At 47.9% G+C, this 11,721-nt stretch overlaps 1 non-coding gene and 1 pseudogene across 1 annotated transcript; both read right to left on the bottom strand.

Moving 5' to 3' along the window:
* Positions 1–3,285: 3,285 nt before the first annotated feature.
* On the bottom strand, positions 3,286–3,438 carry LOC119334802. The gene has a single exon (XR_005161562.1). It is a non-coding gene; the product is annotated as a U4 spliceosomal RNA (small nuclear RNA).
* Positions 3,439–5,234: 1,796 nt separating this feature from the next.
* On the bottom strand, positions 5,235–5,369 carry LOC119334805 (annotated as a pseudogene).
* Between the last annotated feature and the right edge of the window lie 6,352 nt (positions 5,370–11,721).

Below are 11,721 nucleotides of genomic sequence, written 5' to 3'. Positions count from 1 at the left end.
GGGGTGTGGGGTGGGGGTGGGGCGGGTCGGGGGGGTCCGGCCCTGGGTGCCTTTGCGCGAATTGTGGGAGGCGTTGGACTTTGGCTATCGGTTGGGAGGGCAGCAGCTGCGCCTATAAAACAGTGGGGATCTATCCATCCATCGATGTGGGATGGGATCCGTGGGAACGAAGGCCACGCGGTGTCCTCCGCCTTTAAGCGCCTTCCATCGTACAGTAATTTTGAGGTCCCGTGTTGATCGTCGTTATGTGGAGATTTTTACATTTTATAACCTCCATGCGATTACCATGATTTTATAACAAAATTCACAAGGTAAACTCTATTCTGTGCCACAACATTTTCTACACAAATTCATTGGACGAATTCGACTTTGATACGAGACAAAGAAATCTTCTATAAAAAAAGGCGGCATTTTTCTCGAGGATACAACGGAAAGGCGTATCAGATTCATAAAGTATCAGTATGGCGGATACAACGCAGAGCGGCATATAAAGCATGAAAACAACCATAGCTACAAAAACATGACTAGAGGGACGCATCACTCGCCTTGTAAGACCTCCAACCACATATGAGTAACAAAACTGGAATTATAATAGTTCGGGATGAGCTGGTGGAGGTTACTTTCCCTGGGAAGGAGCTTATGGTGATTGACATGTTGTCACCATCAGATTGCATGTTTTTGGAGTTAAAGAAAAGGACGGCTAGATATCATTTGTGAATAGTAGTGATATTCAGTAGACTTGTCAAAGGGTTGTGTTGCTGAATTAGCTGGAATCGTATAAATTTGACATGTGTCATGATTCGGGATGAAAAATGATTTTCACAACTACTTCCTATTGAGCTAGGCTTGGTACGTCAAAGTCTTTGATAAAATCTGACATCTTAAGTACTCCATCCGTTTCGTTTTAGTCCGCATATAAGGTTTGGTCAAAGTCAATCTTTTTAGAGTTTGACTAACTTTATATTAAAAAATACAAACATTCACAATATGAAATCAATATTATCAGATGCACCATAAAACGTATTTTCATACTATATAGTTTTAGTAATGTAGATGTTCATATTTTTTTTATATAAATTTGGTCAAACTTTATGTAGTTTGACTTTGACCAAATCTTATATGTGGAGTAAAAGGAAACGAAGGGAATAGCTTTTAAAATCTGACATCTTAAGTCTTCTATAAAAAGCCAGCATTTTTCTCGAGGATACACCACGAAAAGGCGTATCAGATTCATAGAGGAAGTGCCAATATGGCAGATACAACGCAGAGCGGCATATAAAGCATGATAACATAGCTACAAAAGCATGACTCGCCTTGTAGTACGAGCTCCAACCACAAGTGGGGAAGTGGCATAAAAAGGCAGCATACGAGTAACAAAACTGGAATTATCATTGCTCAAGATGGGCTGGTGGAGATTCCTGCTCGACAGTGGGTTATTTTTCGCGAGGAGGAGCTCATGGTGATTGACATGTTGTCACCATCGGATTGCATGTTTTTGGCATTAAAGAAAAGGACGGCTAGATATCATCTGTCAATGTGATATTCGGTACACTTGCCACGAGGTTGTGCTGTTGAATTAGTTGGGAACCGTATAAATTCGACATATGTCATGATTTAGGATGAAAAATGATTTTCACAACTCCTGCCTATTGAGTGAGGCTCGGTACGTCGAAGTCTTTGATAAAATATGACATCTAAAGTGTCTTTTAAATTTACGAGTTGGGTGTAGCTCATATGTTTAGGTTCTATGTGGCGGAGCTGGCCCGCGCGGGGTTGAAGTTTCAAACTTGGCAATAGTGCTTGTATTTTTCCTGTTTTATTTCAGGTTTTTTGGCGATATCCATTCAGTGAAAGGAGACGTTTCCTTACTACGAGGCACATGGGGTGACTTTGTCAATCTCAAGATGTTGTGTCTTACCTGCATCCACCGAATTCTCCTAATTTTCTACGCACTATATATTGTAATAATTGAACTCAATCATGTGCCATCAACAATTTCTAGACAAAATTATGGGACAAATTTAACTTACATATGAGCATATGAATAACAAAAGGTAGAACTATTCTGTTCCAAGAAAAGTTGGTGGGTATTTTCTTTGCAGTTGAAAAATCCGATGGTGTTTTCAAACCCTGGTTGTTGAGTATAAATTACTTTTCGTGCAGAGGAGCTACGGTGATTGACGTGTCGTCGCCATCGGTTTGTATGTTTTGGGGGTTAAGGAAAAGGACAGTTAGATATCATCAATGAATTGATACCCAATAGACTTGTCAAGAGATTGTGTTGTTGGATTAGTAAGGAACAAAACTCTCAATAAATTACACATATATCTCGAGTATGATTGAGGAAGGCATAAATGATTCCATGCAAAAAAAATCACTCAACTCCTCCTAAATGAAGTAGACTCGGCCCTTCGAGTCGTTGATAAAAAATATGATGTTTTGAGCATTTTTTTAGGTGTGAAAGAAGAATCTTGAGTATGATTCAGAAAGTTACATATGATTTCTTGTAGAAAAAATGATTTTCACATCTCTCGCTAATTGAGCTAGACTTGGACCTTTGAAGTGTTCATGAAAATATAACACTTTAAGTATGTCTTATAAGTATCGTGAGAGAAGAATGGATCAAATCAAGATCTCAATGATTACAAGGTTAGATATGATTTCCCGTATCAAAAATGCTTAGATATAACTCTGTGAAGAAGAAAAAAAGGTTGTGTGTGGTTGTAATCATCACATCAAACAATAGATCATTTCAGGGATGTACCCTGATAGTATGGCTATTGTGATATGTCATTATGGTTCTTAGTAAATTTTGCTATCTCGTGATCTTTCTACATTGATTACTTGAGTTTTAGAGCACTCATTCCCCAATAGTCTCTAAAATGAAAATCTTTGTTGGAACACACATAATATCTTCCATTATATTTTATGGACATCAAATTTTGGCTGGCACGCTTGAGTATGAAATTCTTAGGGATAAGAATTATGTCTTCTTGATGTGAAATTTTGGTGCAAAATTAATGGTCTTCAATGTGCCCTTCAAATCTTCGCAATGTGTAATTTGGAATGAGAAATTGATGAAATCATTGTCCTTGGCCATGTCTTTATTTTGTAACCGATTGGCAACCTTTGAAATTGCACTCAGCATTCTTTTCTTTTTTGAGTGAGCACTTAGCATTCTACATGTCTAGTCCTCCCAGGTATCTATCTTTGCTTGCCTAATGAAAACAAATATGAACCATAGGTAGCGTTGGGCAAACAAAACATTTTTACTATGTATTGCAGGGCTTTAACCTCGCCCAAAGGAGAGGTAGCCCTTCCAAAAATTCTCAGTGGCCCTGAAGGGCCAAAGAGGGGGTTTAGAAATAGTTTTCAACTAGCAATTGACGCGCCTCGGTACAACCTCACTAGCTGCGTCATTGCCCCAAGCGCAAAGATGCCTCATCCCGCGCCCCTGCCTCCCCTTCTTATACAGAGCTCCCTCCCCGTTACCTCCCTCCAATGGCGAGGTGGGACTAATTAGAAAAACAGCAAGCAACCGACATACTACCAAATATACTCGATAATGCGCATTTAAAAGTTCCGCTAAAAAACATGTAAAATACTATCTTTTTGTAGGATTATGTAAATTACTATCTAATACGTAACAAGGCGAGTGATGTGTCGTGGTTTTGTAGCAAAGGTTGTTTTCATTCTTTATATGCCGCTCAACATTGTATCTGCCATATTGGCACTTCCTCTATGATTTTGATACGCTTTTTTGTGGTGTATCCTCGAGAAAAATGCTGCCTTTTTACAAAAGATTTCTTTGTCCCATATCAAAGTCAAATTTGTCTCATAAATTTGAGTGAAAATTGTTGTGGCACAAGATAGAGTTTATCTTTTGAATGTTGTTGAAATCACGGGGGTGTGCTGCTGAATTAGTTGGGAACCGTATAAATTTGGCATATGTCATCATTCGGGATGAAAAATGATTTTCACAACTCCTCCCTACTGAGCGAGGCTTGGTACATCGAAATCTGATAAAATATGACATCTTAAGTATCTTTTAAAATTGCAAACTAAGTGCAGCTTATATGTTTAGGTTTTCTGTGGCAGAACCGGCTCACCGGGGTCGAAGTTACAAACTTGGCAATAGTGCTTGTTTTTTTCCTGTTTTATTCCAGTTTTTTCAGTGATATCCATTCAATGAGAGGAGACTTTCCCTTGACTACGAGGCACATGTGGTGACTTCGTCAATCTCTAGATGTTGTGTCTTACCTGCATCCACCGAATTCCCCTAACTTTCTATGCAGTATATATTGTAATAACTAAGCTCAATCATGTGCTATCAACAATTTCTAGACAAAATTATGGGGCAAATTTAACTTACACATGAGCATATGAATAACAAAAGGTAGAACTATTATGTTTCAAGAAAAGTTGGTGGTTTTTTTTGCGGTTGAAAATTTTGATGGTGTTTCTGGCAATACCCTGGTTTATAAATTACTTTTCGTGGAGAGGAGCTATTGTGATTGATGTGTCATCACCATCAGATTGCATGTTTTGGGAGTTAAGGAAAAGAACGGTTATATATCATCAATGAATAGTAGTGATACTCGGTAGACTTGTCAAGAGATTGTGTTGTTGGATTAGTTAGGAACAAAACTCTCAATAAAGTCCACATATATCTCGAGTATGATTGAGGAAGGCACAAATGATTCCTAGCAAAAAAATTACTCAACTCCTCCTAATTGAAATAGACTCAGTCCTTCGAGTTGTTGATAAACAATATGATGTTTTGAGCATTTTTTTAGGTGTGAAAGAAGAATCTTGAGTATGATTAAGATAGACTCTAAAAATGAAAATCTTTGTTGGAACACACATAATATCTTCCATTATATTTTTTGGACATCAAATTTTGGCTGGCACGCTTGAGTATGAATTTCCTAGGGACAGGAATTGTGTCTTCTTGATGTGAATTTTTGGTGCAAAATTAATGGTCTTCAGTGTGCCCTTCAAATCTTTGCAATGTGTAATTTGGAATGAGAAAAGAGTGAAATCATTGTCCTTGCCCAAGTCTTTATTTGGAAACCAATTGGCAACCTTTGAAATTGCACTTAGCATTCTACATGTACCAGTTGTACTAGGTATCTATCTTTCCTTGCCTAATGAGAAGAAATATGAATCATAGACAGCGTTGCGCAAACAAAAACATTTTTATTATGCATTGCGAGGTTTTACCCTCGCCCGAAGGAGAGGGAGCCCTTACAGAAATTCTCGATGGCCCCGGAGGGCCAAAGAGGGGGGTTTGGAAATAGTTTTCAACCAGCAATTGACGCGCCTCGGCATAACCTCACTAGCTACGTCATTGCCCCAAGCGCAAAGATGCCTCCCCCCGCACCCCGCCCTCCCCTTCTTATACAAAGTTCCCTCCCCGCCGTCTCCCTCCACTGGCGAGGCGGGACTAATTAGAAAAACAGCAAGCGACCGGCATACTACCAAATATACTACTCAATAATAAGCATTTAAAAGTTGCGCTAAAGAAACATGTAAAATACTATCTGATATGGAGTGTATATGTATGTTTTGTTATCTGTTCAGCAAAGGCGATTGCTTGGCATTGTTTCGGGTTTTTTCTTTTTAACATCACTGTTTTGGGTGTTTACTACGTACGGTTTAACTGGGGTGCAGGTGCACCAGGAGCCAAAAACCTATGCCGTGCCCGCACAGGGAGAGAGCGAGAGCCTGGCTTTTTTTTTCCCTTGCGTATATATACGGAGATAACGTTTTGAAGTCGCTTGCGCACCAGATGGCCGTCGTTTCGCGGCACAGGTCCCCGTCACGACTGCGATTCGCGCACGCACAAAAGCAATCCCGACCGAACCTACTCCACAGGACTTTGCTGCCACCACAGTGTCACACACGCGCGCGCGAACAAGAAAAAGAAAAATCCAAGACATGGCAGAGCAAGCAAAGAAGAGGAAACGTGGCATGGAACCGCGGCAAAGGGCCAAAAAACGGCCCCTCCCCGGGGCGAGAAATCAAAGCGACTTGTCGACAGGTACGTGGTGGGAACGGAGCGGAGGGGCGGGTCACGCTAGGCGAGCGCGTCGTCATGGTCATGGCCGGCGGCAAAAGACGGCCCCGGTGCATGCATGGCCGAGTGGCCGACCAGCCGCCACGCTGACGTGCGGGGAAGCGAAACCGAACAAGGTCGCGTCGGGTTTGACGGGGATCCGACCGCGACGCGCCACCGACGACCACGAGGCCGTCCGCCGACCTCCCCAACCCAGCGGCAGCGGCCCACCCTATCCTATCGCGTCCGCCGCCAGAGAGGAAGATCCCCGGCAGCCGGCCCGGTGGTCAGTTGGGCATCGACCCGTCCGGTCGTGCCTGGCAGCCGAACCGAAGCAGCAATGCGCAAAGGCACGCACGCATCGCATCCCGCATGCTCCCACAGTCCCAGGTCGGGTCGGGCCACCGGCCGAACCGGAGGAGCGCAGGCGCGTGCGTGCATGTGCGCTCCGGCACCCTGGCGGAATGACTGATTGGCACCGGACGGACGGAGAGACGAACCACGCGCCACCGACGAGGCCGGGATCGAGTGACTTGCCTTCTGGCAGTCACGGCGTAACATGCGCCCACCCATCTGCCGTTCGTTCTTCATCCAACGAACCTCAGCGACCATAGTGAAAAAGCCAACACTTTACCATCGCACGACTCGAGCGCAACAGAGGGAAAATCAAGCCTGAAATTCAGGCGGGGAAATGGGGTTTGCGCGGGCGGGCTCGTGCTCTCCGGCCGCAGACGAGAAGCAGCGCAACCCAGCCTCCGGGCGGAGGAGGATCCTTGTTGTGCGCCGCTGCGGCATCGTCTGCCGCCGTCGGAGCTCGCACCGCTGCCGAGGACCGATTTGCCGTCAGTGTTGCCGGTACTGAAGATGATGCATCCACGACAGTGGTAAACACCCTTTGCTATTCCAAAATCTGTTTTGGAGTGCTACGAAAACTATTGTAACGCAGAATTTGTTAATGTTGTGCAATAGTTAGTGATTGTAGAGAGATGATCTGCAATACAATAATCGTTGTATTGATGGGGTGCTGGTGCACATATATATATTACAAGGGAAGGCCTCTACCTCAACTATACAAGACTAGGAGGTGGGCCACAACTCCAATACACGTGCAATACAAAACACATACTCAACCCCCCCCCCGCAGTCGAAGCGTCGCCGGAGACACAGAGACTGGACCGAAACTCCTCGAAGACGGGAGTAGGCAATCCCTTAGTCATCACATCAGCCGACTGTTGTGACGTCGGCACGTGGAGAACTCGAACACGGCCAAGGGCAACCTGCTCGCGCACGAAGTGAATGTCGAGCTCAATATGCTTCGTCCGTCGATGGTGCACCGGGTTGGCGGAGAGGTAGACCGCGCTGACGTTATCGCAGTAGATAAGAGTGGCCTTGTGAACATCACAAAGCAACTCTTGGAGCAGCTGACGTATCCAAGAACACTCGGCCATGGCGTTGGCCACGGCGCGATACTCTGCCTCTGCGCTGGAGCGGGAGACCGTGGGCTGCCGCATCGAGGACCAAGAGATCAACGAGGGCCCAAGGTAGACGCAGTAGCCTGACGTAGAGCATCGCGTGTCGGGGCAGCCAGCCCAGTCAGCATCCGAGTAGGCCACGAGGTCGGTGGAGGCGGAGGCCGTCAGGGTGAGTCCCAAGGACATGGTGTCGCGTATGTAACGGAGAATACGCTTCACCAGAGTCCAGTGAGAGTCACGCAGGGCGTGCATATGGAGGCACACCTGCTGAACAGCGTACTGCAGGTCGGGGCGAGTCAGCGTCAAGTACTGTAAAGCACCGACAATAGAGCGATAAAAAGCTCCATCGGACGCGAGAGACCCCTCCAGAGCAGAGACCTTCGCCTTCGTGTCGACGGGAGTGGGCGTCGGCTTGTAGTTAAGCATACCGGCACGCTCAAGGAGCTTGTGGGCGTACTTCTGCTGATGCAGAAAGAAGCTGTCAGCCCGGCGGATCACCTCGATGCCGAGAAAGTAGTGCAGGGGCCCCAAGTCCTTGAGGGCGAACTCATCACGAAGACGAGCAGTCAGCCGCAGAAGGAGACCGGGGGTGGATGCCGTGAGGATGATGTCGTCGACGTAGAGCAGCAAATATGCAGTGGCAGCTCCCTGATGATACACAAAAAGTGAGGCATCGGAGCGAGTGGACCGAAAGCCCACAGACTGCAGGAAGGCGGCGATACACTGGTACCAATCCCGAGGCGCCTGCTTCAACCCGTACAGAGAGCGGGAGAGCAAGCACACGAAATCGGGGTGCTCGGTGTCGACGAAACCAGTAGGCTGCTCACAAAACACCTGCTCGGCAAGATGACCGTGCAAGAAGGCGTTGGAAACGTCCAACTGATGCACAGGCCAGGCACGCGAGACGGCCAGCTGAAGGACGGCGCGGATTGTGTCCGGTTTCACAACCGGGGCGAAAGTGTCGGTGAAGTCCACGCCCGCGCGCTGCCGAAAACCACAAACCACCCAGCGAGCCTTGTAGCGCTCAAGAGAACCGTCTGGGCGAGTCTTGTGGCGAAACACCCACTTGCCAGAGATGATGTTGGCACGAGGGGGTCGCGGAACAAGCTACCACGTGCGGTTGCGCTGTAAGGCATCGAACTCCTCCTACATCGCAGCTAGCCAGTGGGGATCCCGAAGGGCAGCACGAGCGGACGTGGGGACGGGTGATGGCGTCGACGTCGAGGCAGTGCACACATACTCATCGGTGGAGTAGCGCGTACTGGGACGAAGCACTCCTGCTCGGGCACGGGTGGACCACAACTCCAGTACACGTGCAATACAAAACACATACTCAACAGTGATGTTCAATTTGTTAGTTCTTCCCTCTAATTCGGAGGTTAATGGTTACCCAACCAAAAATGTTTGATATATAACAAGGCTATAACTGTATTTTGTGATGGCAGAAATTGACAAGAGAGCATATGTATCTTAATTTCTTCACAAATTGTGTATTTTCAATAGAGTTAACTACAGTCATGTGATCTCCATCCCGGTGCATCTTGCATGCTGATGCTGCTCACGGGACGTGTCTTGATGCTCTTAAGGGTGACACAGAACTTATTGTAATCTTGTTGTATCACCCTCCATCGCTTCGAATGGACAACCACCCGCGCGTGCTATGCATTTGGTATGGCACAAACTTCTTGCGCTCATGGAATTCATGATGGACACGCATCCAAAATGTCGATGCCATTTGTTCGACGCCGACCTTGGGGTCTTGCCAATTGTCCCTCCAACTCTCACAAAGGAGCATGTCCTCGGACGGCGTGTATGCCTTCATCCGCTTGCTCTAGCGCTTCGGCTTCGCCCCGGCGATTATGACGACACCATCCGAGGAAACGCGGACGAGCCGATGCTGGCCGCGGCCACGGCGGCGCTGACGAGCCCGTGCTGGCCAAGGTTTAGCCCTAGGTAGATCAGGGCCTCCCTCGTTGCCGTGGCGACGCGGGCGTTGGTTTCCTCCTGTTGCACGGTGGCGGCGAGTGCGGCCGCGGCCGCTGCTTCGCCCCTTGCATCCGTTGCATGCCTCCGGCTCTTTCTCTTCGCCGGCTCCGCGGCTCGCTCTTCGGGCGTCAACTGCTTCTTCCTCTCGGGCGCTGCGACGGTCTTGTGAGGGGCGCGGGGCTTGCCTTTGCTGAAGGAGACGAAGGTGATGTCGGACGAGGCGAGGTCAGCGGCGGCATTGAGGGCGTCGTCCATGGCAAGCGGCCGGGAGAGTGCGCGGGGGTGAGGGTTTTTGGGAAAGTGGAGGGAAATGGTAGACACTTTGGCACCGACTGGCAGGCCAGGTGGAGTAGTTGACGCGCGGCGCACACGTTCGTCTTTTGTCCGCGCCGACGCAAATAAGGTTCAAGCGAATAGATCTACATGCAGACAAAAAGCGGATACGCGTCTGTTTAGGTCTGCGCATTGGGTCAACTTTTCTGTCCGTCACGACCTAACCGGACGCGCGCAGACGAAATGGGTCGGTGCGTTGGAGTTGCTCTTACAAGCAAGAAGATTATAGCCTCATGAGCTAATTACATCTAGCTGAACCTGCTAATTTGTGGTCGCTATTGTTTGCTGGTTGCTACTGTCGAATGCTTGAAATAAGGCAAATCTGAATCGTTTTTCTACCATGGTGAACCAGTGGGTAGCCAAGTGGGCAGTTTTGACCTTCAGTCACTGCTGTCCCTTCGATCAGAAACGAATGGCAGATGGGTGGGCGCATGTCACGCCGTGACTGCCAGAAGGCAAGTCACTGGATCCCGGTCCTCCCCGCCCTATCGCGCGCGTCCGCCGCCACCAGGAGAGGAAGATCCCGGGCAGGCAGGCGGCCCGGTGGTCACTGGTCAGTGGGGCATCGATCCGGTCGTAGCAAGGATAAAGATGCGGCCCGCGAGCGGGGACGCACGCACGCATCGGCATCGCATGCTCCCTCCTCCCCCTCCCAGGTCACCTGGCGGTGGCGAGCGGCCGAATCGGAGGCGCACAAGCCCGCGCGCGCATGCATCCATTCATGTGCGCGAGCTCCGGCATCTTGGCGGGATGATTGATTGGCCCCGGTGGGCTCGTGTCTGGTGACGTAACCTCAGTGCGCCTGCATCCTGCACGGGCTTCCGATCCACCGGTGCAACGCAAGAGCAGAGCAGCTCCTTCATCACAGTGCCATCAGAAAACAAGTCAAACTCTCCCTGACAGCGCCTCCTATAAACAGTGCAATCTACTTCATACTTGATCAATCCTTTATACCGACTCCAATTAACAATGGACAGAGAAGAGGGCTGATGTTGGCTGTTGATTGGGCTTTTTTGCTTTCCGCTCTGGTTTCACCTGCAACAGTCTCCATCACTGCCCGGATCACCGCTTAAACAAAGTAACTTAAAGTAATACCGATGCTACTCTGCCACACACATGCTCAACAGAGTGTTCGTATCATAAAGATTAACCAAGCGCGCAGTGGAGTGGATTCAAATGGCCCAGCTAGCTAAGCTGGCTGCAAATGATTAGCAGCTAATCCACTGTGCACAAACATGTCAGCAGTGAGGCGCCAGCACATGGGCATCCGCATCCGATTCATCAAACATGGAACAGCGCGGCACGAGCGGAGGAAAGGGAAAACAAATCCAGGGAGGGCGTCGGGACGCTGCAGGTAGCGATGCAGGAGTGTGTCAGTGTCAGCTGCGGTTGCTTGACCGGATAATTCAGGCCAATCATCGGCGACAGCGCCAAGTGGAGACCAGTGCATAATCGCCGGGGTGTTATCTGTCGCCAGCCCGGTTCAACATTATTTTATTTTATTTTTGGCAAAATAATAATGGGATTAACAATAATAAGCAATTTGGCAATGGATTAGTTAATCTTGAGTTCTGCTCTCCCGGACACTGTTGTCTGGAGGTCTACACCAGTTGGAATTTGGGAAGAGGAGAAGGCTGGAGACTTGGCTTGATTGGCATGATTAAGTTGCATGGTCCTGAGAAAAGCAAAGGGTAGTCAAGGATGAACAAGTGGGCATTACAAGGTACCCCCTCCGTAGAAATATAAGAGTGTTTAGATCACTAAAGTAGTGATCTAAACATTTTTATACTCCCTCCGTTTCTAAATATAAGTCTTTTTAGAGATTTCACTACGGACTGCATACAAAGCAAAACGGATGAATCTACACTCTAA

This window comes from Triticum dicoccoides, chromosome 7A, assembly GCF_002162155.2.
Source record: "Triticum dicoccoides isolate Atlit2015 ecotype Zavitan chromosome 7A, WEW_v2.0, whole genome shotgun sequence".
In the NCBI taxonomy this organism is placed as follows: Eukaryota; Viridiplantae; Streptophyta; class Magnoliopsida; order Poales; family Poaceae; genus Triticum; species Triticum dicoccoides.
This window is presented reverse-complemented; position numbering and strand designations above follow the sequence as displayed.